The sequence below is a fragment of the Periplaneta americana genome, chromosome 15, assembly GCF_040183065.1.
Source record: "Periplaneta americana isolate PAMFEO1 chromosome 15, P.americana_PAMFEO1_priV1, whole genome shotgun sequence".
Classification (NCBI taxonomy): Eukaryota; Metazoa; Arthropoda; class Insecta; order Blattodea; family Blattidae; genus Periplaneta; species Periplaneta americana.
The window spans coordinates 102,436,015-102,461,793 of record NC_091131.1 but is presented as its reverse complement, the minus strand read 5'-3'; the positions used below and the strand labels follow the sequence as shown (position 1 = coordinate 102,461,793).

The following is a 25,779-nucleotide window of genomic DNA, read 5'->3' as shown; positions in this document are numbered from 1 at the left end:
CACCAACCGTTACCACTATCAACAGCATTACTTATCGCCACCACTACCATCATTCCACCATCACTGTTACCACTGACATGATCAGCATGTTATAATTTCCATCATCATTATCATCATTAGCACCACGATTATAAAAAGAAAGGCATCAACATTTAGTTTACGTAGACTTCCCTACTGAAGGAAATGCTAGAAGCTGGCGGTCTTTGCCTGCTCTTCAGAAATCTAACTAGCAATCAATGTTCTTAGATCGAGAAGAATTTCACACATCGACCAAAGTTTTAGTTAGAAGTGGACATTCTAAAGAAAGAAGAAATTTGTTTAAGTAAGCCTACATCTAGAGAAGCCGACGTTATCCCTTAATAGAATATATATATATATATATATATATATATATATATATATATATATATATATATATATATATACAGTATTTTTTTGTCGTAATATTAAGCAGCTGACAGAGCAATATTTGAACAACTCTGTGAAACCCTTGCTCTCCTTTACCTTACGATAACTGTTTGCACTAATGCAGGTGGCTTCAGAGCGTTTTCGGTTTATGCTTTCGCAAGTCCTAACACAGGCGGGTGGAGACAATATACCAAGGCTTCGTATAATGTGAAGCGACAGCTAAATTATATGTCTGTATCCATTAAAACCTCGATAAGTGCTCGTTTTGATTTAATAATGATATGTAGGACTTCAGATAATGATCATCAGAATTACATTGACTGCTGTTAATACACAGAACGCTTGCTTTTATTTCGTGGAAAGCTTATTATTTAAGAAAACTATAGAACTTTCGTCTCAAGAAAGAAAAAATAAGAATATCAATAAAGTGTCATTGTAAACTTGTAGTTGAAAAGTTGCATTCTAATCATAGATGATCGTTTAAATTTCGATTCCATTCAGTTTCTCTCTTCTGGTAAATTAACAATATCACAGCCATCTTAAATTAACAAGCCATGCTGTTGTTAGAATTGGCAACGTTGGCTTAGGGGTGAGTCAGACTCCGAGCTGAAGTTTAAAGTGCGGGAGAATGATCGAAGATCGCAGTGAAACTTTAATTTAATTTAACATTGAGATTTTTAAAGAGAGATATTATTTTTAACACTTGCTTGTTTTATTTTTACTGCACTACGGGGAAATATAATGGTAAGAATTACTATAATCGTTTTTTATATTTATTTAAGTTACCAACCTAAAAATTTTGACATTTCATTTCAGACATTTATTGTACATATTTGAAGACCTCCCCGGAAGAATTATTGAAACGTGGTGTACGTGAAAAAAGTAATTTTGAACCATTTATTTATAACAATAAATTATTGCGTTTAATGGCTGAATAAACTTGTATCCTTGTTTAGTCAAATGGTTGTGATAGTAAATATAGGCCAAATGAAATATGTCCCTGAAAATATTTTTCTTTCTCCTGAAAGATGAATTTTATTACAGATTTGTTGGTTACATCCTTATTCCTGGGAGATTTTCATTTGCATCGTTTAAGTTTAATTATGCTGTACTACATACTTCATTAAAATCAGGCACCCATATAAGAACGCTTTCATTCCCCGAAGATGAAAATAGATGATAAGCGTGGATTCATGCAGTACTTCGGAAAGATTGAACGTAACGAATATATTCGTAATATATACTGTAGGTACGTTAACAGAAAGCCACAATGCAAGTCACACAGAATTGTGTGCACTCGAAATTGGGTTTCTGGCGTCTTGTCAGCTCATATGAGTTGTGTGGATATAAGAGGAAGAATTGTGACGGTGTCGTGTATGGTTCCTGGGGTTGCTTATTCGGTAGAGCATTCTTGCGCGTTAAGCGAAGGGTCCCGGGATCGATACCCGGCTCCGGAGCAATTTTTCCCTTGAAATTATTCAAGCCTTGTTCGCAGGAAGCTTCTACCTGAAAGCCAGATTTGGATTGTACCGCCATGTTTGTTAATAAACAGAGGAACATGTTTCCATGCTTTCCACTGCATTCTGAATTATAAACAGCAAAAATTATATTTCTATCTCATTTCTTTGCTGTGTGTTAGTATTTCAAAGAGTTTATACGTCAATTTGGGACACTACGTATAAAGAAATAGAACTTGAAGAATTCTATAGATTAATAAATCCAATTCGCCTTTCCAAACAGGTTTTAAAAAGTGAATGCAGAAGAAGAATACATTTTGGAAAACAGAAAGTGATAAATTGCGGAAGTTGTAACAGATCATTTCGAACTAACTCATAGATGGCAGATGATGATGATTACGATGATTTCTCATTAAATAGGCCTAGTAATGGACATAATTATAGTGTGGTATTACATGTGGCTTTAAATTCAATAGGCCTATAAAGAAAACTGATAATTCGGCCTTCTAACGAAGGAAATATCCTTGGTTTTTTAGTGGGTTATTTTACGACATTTTATCAACCTCTGTGGTTATCTAGCGTCTGAATGATATTAAGGTGATAATGCCAGCTAAATGAGTCCAGGTTCCAGCGCCGAACGTTTCCCAACATTTGCTCTTAATAGGTTGAGGGAAAACCCCGGATAAACCTCAAGCAGGATTTGAACCTGGGCCCTCTCGTTTCACGGTCAGGCATGCTAACCATTACTCCACAGCGGTGGACTATTCCTTGTTTTATATTTTCCGTATGTATCTTGAACGATGTCTTTCCATCAGCCTCTCACATAAGCGTGGAATTCCGCTAGTTGTGAATGAATACCTGCCACATAACTCTCAAGATCAAAATATACATAATATTGTGATTCTCTTCGACCATAGTAAGCCAGTTGACTTAGCTATAACAAGAGACACACAGTTGGAATTTCGTGAAGTGAAATGAGTACAATTTTAGCGTTCCTTTTCTTTTTATATGACGTGTTGCTTTAAAACACTCACCGTAAATTTGAGAAAATAAATTGGAGTCTACTCTCCACCTGCCAATGGACAGAAATAGGCCTACATTTAGAAAGCCATTATTTTATCTCACGTTGTGCAATTTTAAAAATTTTAAACCTGAATACAAACTTTTGTTTACGTCAAACTCTGAACCAAGTTCGTTCTTTTCCCACTTTTTCTTGTCAATACAGCTTAAATACACCATTTAGTCAGTTATTTAACTATGCTGTGTCACTAATAGATTATTTAGTTCGATAGAATTGGTGATAGTGAGATAAGGCCGAAGATTCGCCATGAACTAATCTGACATTCGCCTTACAGCTGGCGAAAACTTAGAAAAAAACCCAACCTGTAATCAGTTCAAGTGCGAATCGAACCCACGCCTGAGGGCAGCTCAGATCAGCAAACAAAGCCGATGGCTATATAAACCTGTTAGGGGTCCTGTCGATCATTCCGTATTTCCTTGTCGTTCTATAGGTCTTACTGTTTTCCGCCTATATTTCCAAATGCAAGTCATTTCCCAGTTCAGCAGCAGTTGAAGGTCTGTATTAAAGTTACAGTTCTAAGCAATATTATTTATATTGTAGTTCTTTTCTCCTCCGCCATAATCATACTCGTAGTAGAGCTATTCCGTCTTATTTTATTTTATAATTAATTTCTTTCGTAAGTTCTTAATTAATGGTCTATTTTAATTTAACTCTTTGAAACTTCAGTATCTAAAACGTTATCTCGCCAACTGATTTTTAACACTTTGCGCCAGATTCACATATTCGTGGCTCCTAAATTCTTCAACATTTTTATTTTCCGATTTCTTGTAATAATACACTCCAAATATTTTTTTTTAGAAGGACCAACAGTTTCTTTGGCGGAGGAGGTGTACAATTCCAACGGTATAGAAGGGAGCGTCTGTGACTCAAATGTTAGTGAGGGGGTTCGATTCCCGGTCAAGTCGTGATGAAATTTGTGATGGACAAAGAAGATGTTGCAGAGGATTTTTCTCGGGATACCCCCGTTTCTTTCTACCATTCTACACTTTTCACTTCATCTACACTTCCCCTTTTTCATAATCATCTCCGTTTATTTCCTTCATTTCGGGCTTGCGACCGATGCAGAGTCGGCTGCGGGCAGCCACGGAACTCCGTGGTAAATGGTTATTAGTTGCTGATGGTAGTGCTGTGTATCGTACCGTACTCCAACCAGGAGAAAGTCTTAGGGAAATGAGACGCAGCGAGGCAATACTGTGAATGAATGTTGATGATGTCATAAGGTCACATACATGGGTACACGCATCTCCATTGGCTAACTCTCAAAGCACAAACGATAACACTGATATATATTTATACTACCCTAGAAACAAAATTAGATCACGGTTAATTTCCTGATCTTTTAATCCCTCCATACAGTAAATAACATATGAAGACATTATTACAAAAACAGCCCTTGTCAATTTTTAACGAAAATGAGTTAAGAGCACCATCACGTGAAGGCGCATTTTTGCCACAATCTGAAATGTGTTTAAGAGCCAAAAACGATCTGTGTCAGGTGCAGTAGCCATAAGATAAAAACACCGATTCTACAAAAACAGCCCATGTCATTCTGCTTTCGTACAAAAATTGCCCTTGTCAGCTGACATGGGTTGTTCTTTTGTTAAATGTTTTCAGCACTGAATTGATTAGGTACATTATGCATTATATAATAATTATTGGCAGCATTGTGTTAAACTGAATAAATATTGAAATGTTTCATATTGCAGCAATGAAGTCATTGAGCATTCCATTTTAGTCTCTTGTACAGTATTGGCAAAAAAACCGGATCGACCTTGTAGCTGATTTCATAGCCTTGTTCACTCCAGAAAACGGTAGATTGGTAACTAAGGTTTTCGTGGTTCGAATTCTGCCTGGAAAGGAAACTTTTTTTTTTGTTCCTTATTCAAATTTATTTCCAATACTTTTCGATTGCTAGTAAAATTCATGTTTTGGGAATAATAAGTTAATTAAGTAGTAAAATACCACTGCAATCGAAATAAGGAACAAAAAAAGTTTCCTTCCCAGGCAGGATTCGAACCACGAAAGTCTTAGTTACCAGTCTATCGTGCTCTGGAGTGAACAGGGGTCTGAAATGAGCTACAAGGGTCGGTCCGATTTTTTTTTTGCCACTACTGTACATCATGGCTAGTAATGATGGAAGTGGATTAAATTTTCAGAAAAGAAAACGAAATGGCAGAAAGGAAGAGTTTATTAAGAAAATTAAGGTAGAGGGAAAATAAGATACTAATCACGTAGGGAAATATGTAGCACCTTGCATTATAAGGTGAGAATAAGTTCAGATGGTATATCCAAAGATGTGCCTGTTTGTCGCAATGCGTTTATGAGTTTGCATGAGATAATAAGAGAGCGTCTTCCTACTGTACAGGCATAATTGCTGAACTATCAGAAATCTCCTACTGACTCCAGAGATAAACACACTAATCGCCCCAAGGCGGTTCCAAGGGTATCAATACTTCAAGAACTCACGTTTGCCACTCTTTACAATGGACCCTTGAAGATCAAGCAATAAAAATTAGAGGACCTGAAAAAACTGTATGGACTATTATCTCCAGAAACTCTCCGGTTCTTTGAAAGTCTCCAACCTGTTTCAGAAACGAAAACTACCAATACACATGTTGTTGATATTGAAGGGTCCACTAACAGCAGTGGAGAAAAAAGTTATTAATAAGTGTTGTGATTTCCTGACAATTTACTGATATTACAATGCAATATTAAATATTAAATTAATATTATTACGATCTTCATTTGTATTATTTTATTACAAAAATAGCCCATGTCACACGCTCCCACATTCAATAATTAATTATAGGTCTCTAATATGTAAAAACTTATATGTGTTTATCATATATCTGATTCTTATATCGTGAAGAAAGAGTCTACCTTTCTTTATTTAGATGTTATAATTTACATGGGCTGGGGGTTGTTTTTTTTTGTTCTCCTGAAAAATCGACATTTTTGACAAGGGCTGTTTTTGAAATAATGTCTTCATATGCAGGAGAGCGCATGTTTTTTAAACTGACGTTATAACGGTAATATTATCAATCTACTTCGCTCCAATAGATGATGCAATAGTAAGCATATTCCTTTCACTGTTAATCTCCTGGTTGGAGAACAGTAGGATCTACACTGGGTCATGGTATTACCTTGTGGGACAGAGGTTGAGGGATCGCAGTGATGCCTACGTGGAAAGATAAAAGAGGATCTGCAAACTGTAGGAGGAGTTCGGGGGCGGCTCTTAGGGGAAATTGTAGAGCGGGAGGGCGTTATTGCAGGCACATAATTCCATCCCGAGTAGGATAGTGGGTCTACTCAAGCTATTTGTAAGGGCAGTCCCAGCTCGTGTCCCTTCCCTTATGGGGGACTAGTAAACGACATAGGTGAGTAGGTAGTGGGTAAAGCTCTAATTATTATCAGTGTAGTTCACAGAATGCAAGCCATTCAAATGCACTATGACTGGGCATTTACTGGCATGATTGGAACGATTTTAATGGCAGTAAAGCTGCAGTGTGGTAGACAACGGGAGACCACATTACTGTCCCTGCTCAAAAACAACCATGGAATCATAGATATGTACAAAAAGAAACAATTTGGTGCTGGCACGTTTGTTTAGGCTTTGAAACTATTTCCTCTTTTTCCATTACTTTACAGTTCGCTAGTTCTAAATATACCCTCATAATCTGACAATAATATCTAGAGGGCTGCGTGACTAGTCGCACGTTCGTTTAGAACTTCAGATCAAACATTGCACTGGGTAGGCTTTAGAGATGGGTAAAAAATAACACAACAGTTATTTTGGAACTGTTCCGGTCTCGGAACTGTTGCAAAAATGAACAGTAGGTCGGAACCTCCTGTTCCGAAATAACAGTGTTCCGACTCCGAGCTGCTCACTTGCCAACTGTTGCGGGCTCGCAGTACCGCGTGGCACAAGGTATGTTCCGACTCCCTCGGAACTGTTGCAAAAATGAACAGTAGGTCGGAACCTCCTGTTCCGAAATAACAGTGTTCCGACTCCGAGCTGCTCACTTGCCCAGCTGTTGCGGGCTCGCAGTACCGCGTTGCATAAGGTATGTTCCGACTCCGAGATAACAGTCGGAACGTCGGAGCTTGTTCCGATGAACCAACGACAGCTGCAGTTACACTGTACTTGAAACTCTCACGTGGTTGGAGGGGGGCGCATGGACATTGAAATCCTTGCGGTGGCGCGAACTTTAATATCAACATTTGTAAGACTGGCCAATCATCTGTAATGTTATAGTAAGTATTCAATAATCTGTAATATTGATTCCCGCTTTATGGTTTATTTCACCATTAGTTGACTAATTCTGTTTTATAAACATTCTACAAAGTCATAAAGTACGCATACTATTATTAATTCATTGATCAGCTGATTCTATACAAAGGTTAAAGTCGTAAATGGTAATGAGTGGTTTAGTTACAATGTCTGTATGTCGTTTGTTGAGGTTAAGTCTGACAAGCACAAGTTTTTGTGCTATCTTCTCTGTTATCAAAGAACGACAAAAATGTTGTAGCATTATTTGTTGGAAACTACCCATATAAGTACTGATTTGGAGAGCGAGGTTTAATGCGAAGTTTAAATTACACTTTGGTAAAGATGCGATTCCAACATTTTACTAACCCACTACGGGGTTTCCAGGTTTCAGTACTGCCAATATATATCTTTTTTATTTATGAAATTGTAATATTTATTATTATTATTATTATTATTATTATTATTATAACTGTGCATTAAGAAAAGTAAAAATAAAAATTAATGATTTGTTTTTTTTTATTATGTAATAGAGAGAACAGAAATTACATACCATATGTTTTAAATGTTATGTTATTTTTTTTTAGTTGGCTACCATGTCTTTATAACTTTATGTACGAAAACAAAGTGTTGTATTCTGTCCTTGTAGTCAACAGCTGTGTAATTACTAACATTAAGCTTTTGAGTTCTGTCCGCATGCACAGCAATTTTCCAAAATCGATTCGAATGTGCATTGCAGTGCCATCTATAGATAAGAATGTGTACTATGTCATGCCTATGAGTGCTCCAGTGTGAGCTGCATGGTGTTATTTGTCTATGGTGAAGAGGGAGGGTACTGTACCGTTCGTTTGAACGACTCAACGACTCCGACTCATCACCACTGGTGACTGTTATTTCGGAACTGTTATTTGGAACATAGTATTTTTTCGGAACCGGAACCGTCGGAACTGTTCCGGGAAAAGAACAACTTCGCCCATCACTAGTAGGCTTATGGTTATAGGTACAGGCCTACATGTAGAGAGTTACATTAGAAGATAACTATTTCTGGCCAATTAAAACCGTCATTCATCATAAGCAGGGAAAAGATTTATATGTAAATACATATTTACTAATAAAGCTAATACCTATCAGTTATGTTTTGCATTTTCTTTATGTTTCATAATGTGTAGAGTTGAAAAAGGCTACTTTTATTTTCCGTATTTCTCAATTTAGTACATACCGGTATTTTAATTAATTTCCATGTATTTTCCATATTTCATATAAAAACAGTCCATGTATTAAGCTTAACAATGAAATAAAATAAAATCCCATTAACTTTTAAAAATACATTTCAGCAATAGAGTTTTAAACATTTTCAGTAATTCCTTTAAAATCAGAGTTATTTGAAAATTAACAGTCCTTTCAACAATGGGAAAACAAGTTAAGAAACTATTATTTTAATTTTGAAGTTTGTAACAGAAAACAGATGTGCAGCTCCACAGTTAGTCAAAATATACATTGGTTCAGTTCTGTTAATCATTCTATAAAGACAGTAAATATACCAAAAGTATCACATTCAAGTAGGTCTCGGTAGCGTAGTCGGTATAGCCCTGGCCTTTTGTGCTCGAGACTGCGGGCATTTAAGTGTGTTTAAATGTGACAGACTCACGTCAGTAGATTTACTGGCATGTAAAAGAACTCCTGCGGCACACTGGCGACGCTGATATAACCTCTGCAGTTGCGAGTGTCGTTAAATAAATCATAATATTATTATTTATTACCACATTCAGCCACTTTAAAATTAAGAAGTTACATTTCAGAATTTAAATATGATGGTTTATCAACTGACAATAAAATATTATTTTGTAATTTGTGTCAATGTGCAGTATCGTCTACATAAAAGTTCGAGGTGCAACAGCATATTATTCAAACGAGTAAACGTCAGGCTAACAAACAACGAAATTCCAAACAAAGGCAATTGTTTTTAAAAGAACCAACAACACCGAATGTAAGGTCTGAGTTCAACATCGGCCTGTGCCGTTCTCTCATCTCTGATGACTTTCCTCTCTAGAAACTATTGTTAACTTACGATAACAGGCAATGAAAATTGTGTTTTAAGTTCACATAACAAAATAGTACCACAGTCTAGTATATGTAGTCACGAAGCTCAATATGTAGTAAATATGCATCCATAGATAATTGATAACCACTAGGATCGCTAATATCGCCTCTTTACAGACAATGCGAAACAGTACCTGCACAGTCTATTGTTCCTAGCAGCCTCACAACTCAAGCTTCGTGACTGTATATACTAGACTGTGATAGTGCAGTAAAAGATAAGGTATGTCCATTATAATATTCTTTGTTTAGTTTGATTAAACTGTACTAATATTTAACGTAGATAGTCATTTTTTTGTCATTTTAAGTCCATATTTAATTTTATATTTTGACAAAAATTAGTACATACAGTTAGGGTTGCCATCCCTCCCGTATTTCCCGGAATATCCCATATTTGCTTTTTTTAACAGTCTTCCGGCTCCCGTTTTATTAATCTTTTCGAGCATTTTTCTCCCTTATTTTTTCATAATATAACAACTTGCAGGCTATTCTAAACATTTGATTTTGCCGTGAATGAGGATTGTTTAAGTAGGACTAGGCCTATATGATGAATTTTGTTGTTCAAGAAATGCATTAAAATGTGCAGTCTTTGTAGAAAGTAATGCTTGCCAGAAATGGGTTTTAGTGCTCACCTGTCTAAAATCAAACAGTATTAATGTTATAAATTTGGAAAAACTGACGAGTTTTGTCCTAAGCATACTGAGTAGTAACGCTCATACATAGAGTGACTAGATTCACATCGATAAAAAAAGAGGACACAAAGCTTCAAAAAGGAGAACATTGTTCGAAAGAAGAAGACAGAAAATATGTAGCCTACTTTGATTTAGGCTTAGGTATAATATAGTCAATATACAGTACAGATTTAGGCTTATATTATACTTAAAAATGTTATTATCTATTTTATTACAAAATAATTATGATGAAACTTGATAATAATGATTTTACAGTAAGCTACATATGAAAGCAAGGGAACTATAATTAATTATTAAAGAGGACAGAAAATATCTATTTATATTTAGGCTTAGGCCTATATTTTATTTAAAATTATGTCAATATCTATTTCATTATAGCATACTTATGATAAAACTTAATAATATAATAGTACATTAGGCTTGCGCTCGTTTCATAATTTTCATACGAGCTTCTTAATTACCATTATAGACGAGTTTCATACGACTTTTTATGCTTGACCATATTTCTAACTTGATATTATTAATTTTCTTTGTATCTGACCTTGGCCAATGTCCCGTATGTTGTGAGATGTGCGCAGACGCGAAAGTATTGATTTTTTCCGAGGAACAGATGTTCACATTGACCTTGCTAGGCCATAAGAACCTACAGAGATAACACTGAAATTAAATTAGACATTGAAAAACGAGATGACAAATTGAATTTATTTGAATATTATTTACAATTAACGCTAATTATTACTGTATAGTAACAGAACATAACCTTCTGCGACAGTATTGGATTTCCAGCCTCCGTGACTTTTCGCTAATTCTCTTTCGATTGCATATCCGAGAATAATCGATACTTGCGGTTTTATAACGGTAGAAAGCTGACCTGTCATTGGCTGAACAGTTGTAACCTGAGTCGTCATTGGCTGAAAGACCTGACCTTTAATGAGTAGGTTTACTTTAATACATGCATTAAAGGTCTGCTACCAGGTGTATAATTACTACATTTCGGCATGGTCGAGCATAAAATGAGTTTACAGTTAGCTACATATGAAAGCCAAGGGAACTATAATAATTATCAAAAGGAGGAGCAAAGAGAGTTATGAACGTTGGCAAAGAGTATATTCCGTCGATGCTGCTGCCATCTGCAGGCAAATTACTTGAAAAGAGCGTCAAATAAGATAGTTTAAAATATTAGGCATACAAGTTATGAAAAGGAGAACATTTCTTGATTTTTTAAAAATCCGCCCGGACCCCGGACAAAAGCCTAAAAAGGAGGACATGTCCGGACAAAAGAGGACGTCTGGTCACCCTACTCATACAAAGAGGGTGTTTCATCTCATGAACAACAATTGGAAATATGTTCGAAACAGGAGCACAACACATCTAATCAAATAGTTCACACCTGTGGAGTAACGGTTAGCGCGTCTGGCCGCGAAACCAGGTGGCCCGGGTTCGATTTCCGGTCGGGGCAAGTTACCTGTTGAGGTTTTTTCCGGGATTTTCCCTCAACCCAATATGAGCAAATGCTGAGTAACTTTCAGTGTTGGACCCCGGATTCATTTCACCGGCATTATCGCCTTCATATCATTCAGACGCTAAATAACCAGAGATGTTCATACAGCGTCGTAAAATAACCTACTCAAATAAGAGCTGAAAACTGCAGTCAACTTCAACTACTATGTGAGACAAAAGTCTCAAAATATTTTTAATTTAAGCCTATCTGCCGAAGTGTAGAATAAGGTTGTTTTTTTAGTAACTGAACCGAATAATTTGTCTATTTTATATGTGAAATTTTTTCGATTCCTTAGTCTCCCGTATTTTGTTCAAAAGAAGTTGGCAACCTTACATACAGTATATATTTACATATTTCATACATTTTTAGTCCGTATAATTGCGTTCCCTGATCATAAGGTTTACACGAAAATTGGATTATACTAATTCCGCTTGTGTGTACAGTATTACAAGCTATTACATACAACATTCTGTCATGGATAGAATTTTGAATCGAAGACAGTGAATTCTACATGCGTTCAAGGTGTGTTTTAATCTTACACGATTTTTAATGATCAGTATGTTGTAAAACAGCTTTCTGGCGTGTTTCTAATGCGTCTTGTAGTTTCATATTAAACTGTTACAGAATAATCACACAAGAATGAAAGCAGTGACTGACCTATGAGAGCTGAAAGCATGTAACTATTTCGTTTTTGGCGAATTTAGGCCTAATTTTAATTTAAAATGTTGATAGTTGCATGTGAAATCTTATAAATTATGGTAATTTAACATTGGACGTTGGAATTGTAATACCGTTTTGTCACGTTGATTATTCACATCGCGACATTTTCTTGTTATGTAATGTAGTTCCGTGCTGTTCCCTATACTTCCGTGAATTTGTATGTTGCATTTCAAATTATTTTCCAGTTACAATGAACACGCTAGGAGAGATCCCATGCGTAATGCATGCAGTGCTTAACAAACTTCTAACAAACTATTCACTTTAGAACAACTCATGCTACATTGAAAGCGTGTAACTGATGTTAAGTGAAAAAGCGTTGAATGCTACTGAATTTTAGTCGCCGGACTGGAATGCATGTCGTCACAGCTGTTGAACACGTGTGTTAAATTGTATAAAAATAAAATAAAGAATAATACTTTTCACACAGTTTGTCGGTTTCCAATCAGACTCTGTACACAATCCGTTGGGAGACATAAAATGTTGCCCAACTTTTTGAATTGCTAACGCTACGCGATTGCAATTCATTGTGTACAGGAAGATCATCCCGCTAGCAGGGCGATAGTTCCGCGATCGAGACTCTGGAATTCCGGCCACTTCTCAACCATGCAGATCGTCGGAATCTATTTGTAGCGTTTTTATCCATCGCTTCGTTTCTACATTCAGTAAACTGTGCATGTTTTATGGTAGTGACTAGGTATAGAAATCGTAACATCCCATACCAGACAGTTTGGATTGAACAATTAATGATAATTTGTCTCATTTTAATACAGAGCTCCAGTCTCTGTACCCTGTTCATTGTTGCGTAGAGTTCACAAGCTTCTGAGATGCATATGATGAAAGATGAATTGAACGGAGAAAAATTCTCTCCGGCGCCGGGATTTGGACCCGGCTTTTCAGTTGTACGTGCTGACGCTCTATCCACTAAGCCACACCGGATTCAAATCCCGATGTCGGATTGAATCCTTTCAGTTTAAGTTCCACCTCTTGGGTTCCCTCTAGTGGCCTACATTCATGCACTGCGTTATAGATGTATGACAGTGGCACAATGTCCAATGTTCAAATCCCGATACCGGAGAGAATTTGTCTCCGTTCCACTCATCTTTTATCATATGATGACGCAGAATATCTGCACGGAAATATCACATATGTCAAAAGTTTCATGGTTGCATGCAGAAAAACGTAGCTAAGTTTGTTAGTGTATGACTTCCAATTGGGAAAATCTTTCGTTTCACGAGCTAAAAACGCGATTTGTATAAACGTTGATAAAATCTATAAATTCCAACCGATTGTGCTAATTCTTTCAGAAAGTGTTATCTATTATCTATCATTTATATACTTCGGTAGGCCTACATCATAATGATATATGTATAGTCTAATAATTCTGAGATGCAGTCACGTAATTTTCATGTTCATATGTACCCAGTAAACTTACTGTATACTAAAGTATACCATAATGCCCTTATTATTCTTAATAATTGAGGTACGTATCTTCTTGACTTGCAATATGAAAGTAATATAGGAAGTAATGTATTTTTAACGTGAATAGGTCTACTAGTTCTGCCGAGTACTAGGGTGCTATCCCGAAAGTCGACCGACACATTTTCAGACCAGTTTTGTCGCGCCTATAATTTCTAAAATACATGGCGTATTCCAATGAAGCGAAGAATAAATGTATCCAACGTGACCTTGAGTTGGAGCGGGTGACGTCATCTAGCAATATGTGGGAGAGGGGAAGTTGAGGCACGATCTGGAGGGTTGAGCGGCAGCCGAGACAGCGTAACTCGAGAATGTGAATCGATAGAACGTTCGCAGTGGTGTCAGACGATTCATAATGAACCAAGCTACAATCTCAATTGAGCAATAATCAACAGTTGACAAGTTAAATTGGAAAAATTCGCGAGTTAACTTTAGTTAAGAGAGAAAATTCACAATGTCGAGGAATATGCAGCGCAAATGAGAGTGGGAGTCAAACAACGGGTAGCAAACGATGGAGCTCGATGGTTACTGTAGCAACCGTCATGCTTACTCTCAATGTATATAAGATGGCTACTCCCAGGAGTACCAGAGCACAGTTAAGATATATTGGGCTTCAGGATACGTGGAAAGAAGAGATATTGATTGTCCCTGTTGACGTCTACCCTAACAGCAATACTGTCAGTGACGTATTCACGTATACGGATGTCTTCGAAAGAGTTTACCCCAATTTTTTAAGTTTATAAATAACAGTTTATTTAAAAGATACAATATGGATCCCCGTTTGGTCTGATTGCCTGGTTGTTTTTTTTTTTCCAAGGTTATCCCCAGCCGTGGGACGGATGCCGGGTGGTCTATATCGAGTCCTCGGCCTCACCTCACTTCATCTCACCAAATAATTTTTTTAATCCTGTAAAATTTTGCCTCGTTCCACATCTTAAAGCTTAAATGCTAATGTAAGATCTACGGAATACATTTAATTAAATTAAATGAAAAAAATTCTGCTATTTTTCAAGGGAATATTGAAAACACTGGGCTGATATGATAGGATGAAAGTGCTGATTAAGTGATAGTAAGGGTTGGGTTTAAGTCGAGTCGTGGCCATTTCAGTTGGTACTATTCCAGCATTTGCCTGGAGGAACTTGGGAAACCACGAAAAACCCAAGGCAAGATAGCCTGCCTCTAGGATGGAATCCCAGACCTCCTGAATAAAAGGTGGGAATTATAACCATTACACCACCGTGCTAGGTAATAGTTGTAGTGATGGTGGTGGTGGTGGTGGTTGTGGTGGCAGTTGTACCCTATCCACCGGATTTATTGTTTAATATTCTACCATTCTTGCCATAGCGGAGGAAGATACTGTATGGTGGTGGTGCTGGTGATGAACGCAAATCTATTTCATTTCGTCGCAAGTAAATCCAGTTTAAAATAAAAGAATCGTTAGTGTATCAGCATCAGAGATTCAATAACCCAGTACCGTTGGGTTTAATTTACTATTACTGGAACAAAGAAGAAAGACACAATACGTCTTTTATAACTCTAATAGGATTAAATTAATTGATCGTATCTTCTAATTTCTGTTATTACCGTCACAAACGCTTACAAGAATCAAAAACGTTTAATGGTCGATGCCACAACAGCATTCTCATTCCATTAGAGATTATCAGTTGAACATAGTTCATAATTTTTTCAACCTCGCACTCTGTAGTGGCTCCAGTGCAATATAGGCTGACCAGACGTCCCCGATTTCCGGGGACAGTCCTTGGTTTTGAGTTGCTGTGCCCGGAGAGCAAATGTCCCCTTTTTGTCCCCAGAAATTTTGATGAATATTTTAAGTATCGTGATGAAACTGCCGTGATTCATGCACATTTCTGAACGGTTCTCAGTATGAGATAAAAGAACCAGCAAGCACAGTACAGTATAAGATATTCTGCACTCTTTGAGAAGAACATACGATATACCATCTTTGTTTTCATTCGCGTTGCGCGGAAGCGTTAGAACTGCCTCAGCGTCCATTTTTAAGTAGTTCAAAAAATTAAAAGTTTTGTGACAAACCAACAGGTGAAAATTGGTGTGATGTTTTTCAACATTTCAAAAAAAAAAAAAAAATCTATTCCATTTGAAAATCTTCTCAAAATAGTGTCATTAATCATGTGTCTTTCAGTCAGTAATTCGTCAGTTGAAAGACTCGTCTCCACAATGAACTCAATCTGGACTGATGAAAAGTCAAGAATGAAAATTGAAACAGCTTTGTTACAAGTGAAAACAAACTTTCATTTCTCATGTGAAGAACTTAGTGTAAAGCTGTATGGGAATGAACAGATCATAAAAAGATATATTCTTCAGACCAGTACTTGTAAAATGTGTGTGTTAGAATCCAGTGTGGACAATATTATGTGAAAGTCTTCTATACATGCGTCAGTACTGAAATTGAAATTTAGTGGCCATAATTATGTATAGAAGTTATGTGTGTTTATTCATTTAATTCAGAAAGTTAAGATACTCTACAAATTTAGTGTGCAAAGTTCTAAAATTGTATCCATTGTTGCATGTAATTTCTGCAACATTTCAACGGATAGTGACTAGATAAGTCCATGTTGAATCTTTCGTACACTACTTTTAATACTTGAATATAAATAATTGATATAATGGCGATCTTACTCGTGTTAATTGTGTAATCATGTGCGGCTTACACCAAAACACACCCTGATCAAATTCTCAACACACAGATCAATTTCAGAACACACACACTATTTGACACCACATTTCAACACTTTTCAACAATCGAACGCACCCACACAACAGGCAGAGAAGTTCGAGATGACACCGAGATCTAGTAGGCTCTGAGGATGGTGTGAAGAAGCACCGAAGAAGCACACAATTAACACGAGTAATGCTACGTTTACCAGCGACAGTTTAGAGAAGATAGCTAGAGATTATAGCTGAGTATCACCGTGTAAACGGTTTTGAGAGCAGGTATCTCGTTGACTCTAATATCTAAATAGAGCGGCCTTGAAAACTGCTCTCGCCGTGTAAACACCCGGGACAGAGAACTCGCATATACTGTCAGCTCTCAGAGCTACTCTAAATTATTCAGCTGAGTTGATCTTTTTCATTAACTCTTGCGTACGAGATTATAAAAGGTGGCGCATAACTCTTGAAATACAGGTCTAAAGTAATAATCATGCTACGTTTACACGACGACAGTTCAGAGCGAAGTTCTGAAGAATCAGGAGAGCTATCTCACGAAGTGTTTACACGGTGACAAAATATAGCTTCTCTAAATCCATTAGCGAGCTCTCATGAAATTTATATAGCTCTAAACTCTAATGTTACTCTCCGGACCGTTTACATGGTGCAGACAGTTTAGAGTGAGAGAAAGTGTTGAGAGAGAGCATTTAGAGAAGAATAGGCTGGTCATTGCGTTTTTATGACACATGCACTCATCTAATGTCTGAGCAGTATGTCAGCAGTTGTGTAACCTGACCGCGTATAGCACTTGCGTTAGTAATATTGTTGGGCGAGGCATTATTTATTTATTCATTCGTATAGAATAAAAGTAAAGTAAATCCATGGCGCTACAGCCCTGAAGGGCCAAGTCCGACCAGCCGGCTGCTGGCCTCACGTTCACATGCCGAAGCAGAGGTGGACGATCATCCAACCAGAATGGAGGTATCGTGTGGTTAGCACGATGATCCCCCAGCTGTTATAGCTGGTTTGCTGAACCGGATTTTCGCTACCTATCGTAGCTCCCCAAGTACATCACGATGCTGGGTGGGCACCGGTCCCATACACTGGCCGAAATTTCATGAGAAAATTTCTTCCCCCATGAGGACTCGAACCAGCGCGCATTCCGTAACGCGAGTCCTAGGCAGGATGCCTTAGACCGCGACGCCACGGCGCGGGCCTTTGTATAGAATAGGCTACTATAATTGCACGAAAGGCGGAGCTGATAGTCTTGATCAAAAATGTGCAAATTATAGCTCAAATCGTCACACATGTAATTTACGTTCTATGAATCAGAGGTGCATGAAAATACATCAATGGAAAGAGAAACTCAAGAAGTTTAGTTGTGGCAACAATGTTTTCCTAGTTGGTAACACTGTCTCATAATAGCGCATATAAACAAATTTGTTCATTTTTGAGGGGAAATGGCTGCTATAGAGGACAGAAAAGCTTAATTTTCATGTGAACCAGTCGGTTATTAATGTGCAACGGCATTATCGAACAAAGTTTGGTGCAGATTCACCCAGTGGGTCCTAAAATCCATAAATGGTACACAGATTTGAATGCACGATTTTTTGCAAACGGTTGCGATTTTATCCGTACCTACTACAGTTGCTGCAAGCCCTAAAACCAGAGGATAAAGTGCTACGAAAAAATTTTTGCACAAGTATGCAGACTTTAATTGAAAATTATGATGAATTTATTCGTTCCGTGGTGTTTCCTGACGACGTCACTTTTCAACTTTCTGGTAAGGTGAACAGATATAACCTCAGAATCTGTGGGTCGGAAAATCCGCGTATCTACGTGGAACTTGACTATAGGCTTGATGTGTGCCGTGTTACCAAGGGGGGGGGGGAGACACATTGAACATCTTTAAGTTACGGAACTAAACGTTTGAAGTTTCTCTTTCCAATGGTACTACTTTCATGCACCTGAGATTCATAGTACGTAAATTACATGTGTTCGAAACCGGAAAGTTCTTTTGTAGGATCCCTGTATAAAGACAATTTTCAAGCTTCAAGAGAGGCAACGGATGCAGCTGAAGAAGTAGTTCTTGAGAAGAAGAAGAAGAAGAAGAAGAAGAAGAAGAAGAAGAAGAAGAAGAAAGAGGAGGAAGAAGAAGATGATGTGCGTTGTGCCCCCCAGAATTAAAGAGAAAAAATATCCTTGCTACCAGAACCAAAGTCCAATATTTATCTCCAATGTTCAAAAAAAGTGTGCAGAATTTGCGGTGAAAATGAATGATTGCATTTAAGCTCCTCAAAAGAGACCGAGTGTTTAAAGTAAGAAAAATTATAATTTTTCATATTATAATATTGTTCATCTTCTTTCATTACATTGTTTTATAATGGTTCTACTAATGCAGTGTAATAGTTGTGCCTATTTCGTTAAATTATAACTATATTTTGTTAACAAGTACCGATACCGACCCCACTGTACCAGTTACGTGATTTGTTTGTAATGTACTAGGTGAGCATTATTATCATTAAATATGTTGCATTATCAATAGAAAATATTCCACATCAAGTGAATTGTGGTAATTGCATAATAATAATAATAATAATAATAATAATAATAATAATAATAATAATAATAATAATAATAATAATAATAATTCGTACTTACTGGAGTTTATGGAACTTTACCTGTAGCTCCTCCAGCAAATAAATAAGCAAGAATAAAACCCACAAAATAATTAACAAGTAAAACAATGGACCGTACTAAAAAATTAGGACCAAATTACAATAAATTAACAAAACTGAAAGCCAAATTCAGACGCCTCAACAGTCTCAGCTAGTTTTGACAATGCCCGATTTCTCAGATCCTTACTCTTGTAATAAATTATTGTTAAACACATTCCACAAACAACTTTCCAATTCATATTCTTCAATCAGTCTTCGTTTCTTCGACACTCCATTGTTTCTTGGCCGCCATTTACACTGCTTCTCTCGCGAGAGCTTATGAAAAAGTTCAACTCAGTTGAATAATTTAGAGTAGCTATAATGAGAGTTGAGAGCATATGCGAGTTCTCTGTCCAGGGTGTTTACACGTCGAGAACAGTTTTCAAGGCCGCTCTATTTAGACTCTCTAATATCTAATTAGAGTCAACGAGATACCTACTCTCAAAACCGTTTACACGGTGATATATCTCGAACGGAACCTGGCGAAGCATGACCTTGATGGCGAAACCAGTTCTACGGGCGGTTAGGAGTGGAGGGGGTAACGCTTGTTCAGTCTCGCTTGCATGTCGTCTCTGTAACATCGGCCGGTAGCAGACTCCACACCACATTACTGCTCTCTCACCAGGTTCCGCACGAGCTATACTCAGCTATAATCTCCAGCTCTCTTCTCTAAACTCTCGCCGTGTAAACATACAGACGCCAATTCCGCCGCTCAGATAGCTGTTCTGTTCTAGATATTCGTAACAGAACACTGACATTGACATTTGGGGCATTTAAAGGACTCATCGTTGCGTATTAAATGCTTTGTACAATATGTTATGGTCAATAGATGTAATTTCAAAACTTCTACGTCTCAATTATATTAAAATAAATGGTTGTTATTCTTCATATGAAAAGATATTATATATTATAAACTCAGGCACTACCTTCCAGTTGTTCAATTCATACACCATACCTTTTCGGACATAATGAAAGAAACTTAATACATTTTACATGAGCACTGTAGTCTACCATTTTTTATTTTTATTTTATTGGGTTATTTTACGACGCTGAATCAACATTTAGGTTACTTAGCTTCTGAATGAAATGAAGGTGATAATGCCGGTGAAATGAGTCCGGGGTCCAGCACCGAAAGTTACCCAGCATTTGCTCGTATTGGGTTGAGGGAAAACCCCGGAAAAAACCTCAACCAGGTAACTTGCCCCGACCGGGATTCGAACCCGGGCCACCTGGTTTCGCGGCCAGACGCGCTGACCGTTACTCCACAAGTGTGGACAGTCTTCCCTTTTCCCGTGTTTATTATTATTATTATTATTATTGTTAGTCTATTATTATTATTATTATTCATAATTTATTCTGTTAAGAACAATAAAATGTGTTTAGGATACAAATCTGTTGCTACGAAGCGTAATGTGTCCAACAGCCTTTCCTTTATACTAATGGCAATCCTCATAGTTATGTCTGTTTTGCCAATTGCAGGTCCGATCAAAGTTATTAATTTTTATATTTCTGATGATGACATCCTCAGAAAATTTTTTAACTGAATTGGATCTTCCATCCTTAACTCACTGACAAGGCACGTGTAAGCTCCAAGTGAGTTCCATGTAGATCTATTTCTCCTCTGCCTTCTTCTCTTCAGAACAATTGCAATCACTACAGCAGCCGCAATACGTTGTGCTTCTGCCATAGTTGTAAACGCACTGACCAGCCTGCTCTCAACACTTTCTCTCACTCTAAACTGTCTGCACCATGTAAACGGCCCGGAGAGTAACATTAGAGTTTAGAGTTATACAGAGTGTTTAAAAAATACGGGGCATAATTTCAGGTATGTATTTCCCACATGTAGACAATCAAAATAGTTCCTTACAACATGTGTCCGGAAATGCTTTATTTCCGAGTTATGGCCTTCACAACATTGAAATTTACCGGAACGTTTTTCTTTCCGCCGTTGCCGTCAAAGGAGACATTAAGAGAGCACTCTGACAGTTCATTCCGAGGCGAAGGTTACATTCAGTGTTGTGTAGGCGTTAGACTGTGCGACATGTATTCAAATCAAGAGCTGGCAGAGATACACTTCATGTACGGTAAGGCGGACGGCAATGCTGCGCTGGCTCGTAGTTTGTACCAGGAGAGGTACCCACAGCGACAATGTCCAGATCGGAAGACATTTGTACTTGGATCGAAGGTTTCCTGATCGATGGATAGGTAGAGGTGGCCCAATTGCTTGGCCTCCACGCTCACCTGATCTGAACCCTCTCGATTTCTACTTGTGGGGCCATTTAAAATCATTGGTTTATTCGTCTCCGGTACCTGATTTGGAATCCCTTCGGAATCGAATTGTGGCATGTTCTGAGGACATACACAATACTCCTGGTGTTTGGGATCGTGTTCGCAGGTCAATGAGACATCGATGTGAGGTCTGTATTCAAGCAGGAGGTGGACATTTTGAACATCTTCTGTAATGATAACGATCTGCGGAAAGAAAAACGTTCCGGTGAATTTCAATGTTGTGAAGGCCATAACTCGGAAATGAAGCATTTCCGGACACATGTTGTAATGAACTATTTTGATTGTCTACATGTGGGAAATACATACCTGAAATTATGCCCCGTATTTTTTAAACACCCTGTATAAATCTCATGAGAGCTCGCTAATGGGTTTAGAGAAGCTATATTCTGTCACCGTGTAAACACTCCGTGAGATAGCTCTCCTGATACTTTAGACCTTCTCTCGCTCTAAACTGTCGCCGTGTAAACCTAGCATTAGATCGCCATTATATCGACTAGATAAGTGTTTGTGGTTTTTCTTGAAATTGCCGATGTCCCCTGTTGGACCATAAAAAATCTGGTCAGCTTAGTGCAATATCATGGCGTGGATACCATAGCTTATTTTAAAATGACACAACTTACTTTGCCACAATATTATCTCATTTTGGGATGGATTCTAAGCGTGTTTATCCTCAGAGAAGCGTTTCAGATGTTTATGTTGAGATTGATGAAGTACCTGTTTAGTGTGATCATTCCGTTACTACTTACAGGAATGTCTGAATTCATTACTACTATTATTTTCAAGTAAAGTTATACGTACTTAATATGCACATTTCAAAGTCAACTCGATTTATAGATACCTAATACGAAAGGGAACTGAATACATCTATGTTCATAGTTTGTGATGTCGGATGTAAGCCCCTACCAAAAGTTTAAGGATACCCCTCCATAAGCGATACTTCACTCCTGTCCTTATATGAAACCCCCTGATGTTTATATGGGGACCAAATCCTGTGAAAAGTGAAGTTTTTATTTAAACTCAATCTGTCTTCTAAATTGTGGACTATATAGCAATTTTTCTGTAATGAAACTTATTAAAAAATTACATATTTTATAGGAAAAAAATTATTATTCCAGAATGGCTTGATTTAGGCTCAACTCACACGGACCACAACTTTGCGATTATTTTGCAGTTTGTGTGTGGTTGTGCTGTCGGTGGAACCGACCACACGCGGACTTCTTTTTTGTGGTACCTTGCAGTCCATATCGACCACAGACAACCACACCGCAAGCTTGCTATTTGGGTATTTGCCAAGAAGGCGTATGTCGTTTCCAAGGATACGGTGTAAAAGCGTCTGTCGTTTCCAAGGATACGATGACGGCGGTGAGTTGTTGGCGTGTGGTCGGCGTGTCGTACGTGTGGGTTGCGCTCGATCATCTCCAGCGACAATTCTGCAGTTGTGCTGTGGGGGATACCGACGTCTCACGACCACAGATGTCGACAATGAGTTCAGTTTGTGATCCGTGTGAGTTAGCATTATGTTTCCATGTAATTCAATACTAATTCTTGACCATCCACAGCACTACCACACATATATTAACTGCAAAATAATCGCAAAGTTGTCGGTCATGTGAGTTGAGTCTTAGATCAGTGAATTTTGGGATAGAGTCAGACATGTCAGAAAGACTTTTATACAATTATTAAAATTATGACAGTTCGTGAAGGCATTGTAATCCAGATTGTGTGTGTGTGTGTGTTTTTTTTTTTCATTAGGACAAATTGCTATTTTCTAAAATTGTCTTGAGCTTGAAATTCGCTGCAAATGGGCCCGGGTCCGCCACTGCCATTTACATCATAACATTGGGAGTTCGTAACTTTGGTCAATCATATTATTTCCTCCATTTTTAGTAATCAGCTGTGGAGTTTGCTACAAGTTTGGAAAAGTTACATCAAATACCTTACTATAATAATACCGGACAGCTAGCAGTTCTGCGCGCGAACGACGCTGGTGCTGCTGCCTAGGCGGCCGGTGTGGTGATACTCGCGAAACAAGCTGTAATCAACTGCAAATGTATATTATTGCTCGGCTAGTTAATAGTTTTATTAATTAGTGTTGTGTTAAAATGTCAGGATGTATATGTGCTGTTTATAATTGCTACAAAATTACAGCATTACAAATTGCTCCAAATCGTATTTTCGATTTCCGAAGGATCATAAAACGTGAATCAACAACATTCTTTAGTAGGCCTAATTCCTTCGTCTTTGTGTTGATAGAAAAATACAAATTAGCTTTTTATTTAGACCTAATAAATGAATAGGCCTAGAAGATAAAATTTATTGGAAATTTTAAGGTTTTATCAAATTAAGTTTTATTGTTGTCCACATGCATTTACTAATAATTATTACAAGCATCAGATTACTATCAATTTTATCTTTGCAGTTGATAGCAGTGCGTATATAAAGCTTTATTCTAAATTCATTCTTAATGTGAGAATTGTTTTTGTCTCACTAAATCAAAGAAAAAATATGTAATAATTAATTACGGAAAGTAATATGAAGTATGCAATATTTCTCATAATATGCAGCTTTGATATAAGATAATAAGTTGACATTAAATACTATTCAACATTTCTTAAGTGTTTCATATATTATTCACATCAGTAACTCACGTTTTAAACAATAGTCTGAATCCTGCTATTCAAAAATTCATTGATCTAGGTCTATCCATTCTGGAGTAATTAATTTTTTCCTACAAAATATGCAATTTTTCAATAAGTTTCATAACAGACAAATATTGTTATATAATCCACAGTTTGAAAGATAGATTGGGTTTGCAGTAAAAACTTCACTTTTCACAGGCATTTGGTTCCTGTATGAACATCAGGGGGTTTCACGTAAGTATAGGAACAGCAGTGAAACATCACTAATGGAGCAGTGCCCTCAAATTTTTGGTAGGGTTGTATATTGTTCAGCCACAAAAAGAAATTAAGATATTTTTATTCACTTTATTCTTTATTGCTTTCATGATTACAGGTGCGTGTATCCAGGCACAACTGAATATAGTACAAGACAAAACTTACACTAAGGTAAGTGGTAAACATACTGTAGTGCATATAGGACTTGCATAGCTACAAACTAAATATAACTACTTGAACATATTTCCTAGAAATACTTCCTAGGAAACAAACATTTATGTATAGAGTGAAAGTTATGTGAGGTTAGATACTTTCTGAGAGTAGATTTCAATTGGTTTTCCTTTATATTTGTAATTTTATTTCAAAGTATAGAGAATTATAAACATAATGCATTCGTAATACTCCCTTTTGGAGACACACTAGGGAAATTGGTAGCTGATGATTAATTATTTTTATGTTTTGTATTGATGTCATGAATATATATGTATATCTCTCAAACATTTACATTGACTAATAACGTAGAATAACATTATTAGAGATTTTCGAAGACATATTTCTGTAATTAATATTTGATTTTAGAGATATGTTGCTTACGCCATTTCATCCTACTTGTGTTACATGACTAGTTTAAACTATCCGGCGTTGCCCGGCTTTTATTTTCTGCTTCTATTTTTAAGTAAACTCATTGTTAAGACTTTTCGTAGAACTTGGCAACACAACTGAAGAAAACTAAGACCGAAGTTCAATGTTACCCACATGAGTAAGTACACTTATCCAACGCTGTTATGTATAATGTTTGTATAAAAACATAAATAATGTTTCAACTATAAGAAATCTTGTACAATATGTAAACACTCAACAAATCTGTATAACGTATCCCTCGGTCCCTATAATAGGGTTGACTGAATGATCCACAGTGATCTTATTCCATTTCATGTTAATGTGTGCTTCACTTGACCTTCAAAGTGAGGCTGACGGTACATAGGTAATTTCATTATTACCAGTTTGAACCCATTGAAATGTTACGGTGAGCTGAAGTTTTCCTCTTTATCGGTCGTTCCAAAGAACCAAATATACATATAAAATATAACATTTCATTTATATTGCAGGATTTCGGGTTTGCCCTCTTTACCCGATACGCCGCTTAGGGGTTGAATTCAGGGAGAAAACAGAAAAATCTTATAATCGTATTATGTGTCCCAAAAATAATCCGGGGTATCAAATTGCACTTCGATTAGAGGACTTCGGACTTCTTTTCTCCTCCCCATAGGAGTCGTCTCATGGGGTCACGGTGAGCTAAAATTTTTCTGTTTTCATATGAGAGAACCAAAAAAAGGGGAGAAAATCCTCTTTTATCGGTCGTATCTCTGAACCTAATATTCGGATCGATGCTTTTATTTATTTATATATTTATTTATTTATGTATTTATTTATTTATTTATTCTGGTAGAGTTAAGGCCATGAGGCTTCTCTTCTTCTCTTTTAAGTGATA

The 25,779-nt window shown here is 37.1% G+C and overlaps 1 long non-coding RNA gene across 1 annotated transcript in view; it reads left to right on the top strand.

Moving 5' to 3' along the window:
- LOC138715654 (uncharacterized) overlaps positions 1-24,567 on the top strand; it is a 92,672-nt gene extending 68,105 nt beyond the window's left edge. The window contains exon 4 of the long non-coding RNA XR_011336531.1: positions 24,406-24,567. This is a non-coding gene — a long non-coding RNA (uncharacterized lncRNA). The remainder of the gene's footprint in view (positions 1-24,405) is intronic.
- Positions 24,568-25,779: the final 1,212 nt, after the last annotated feature.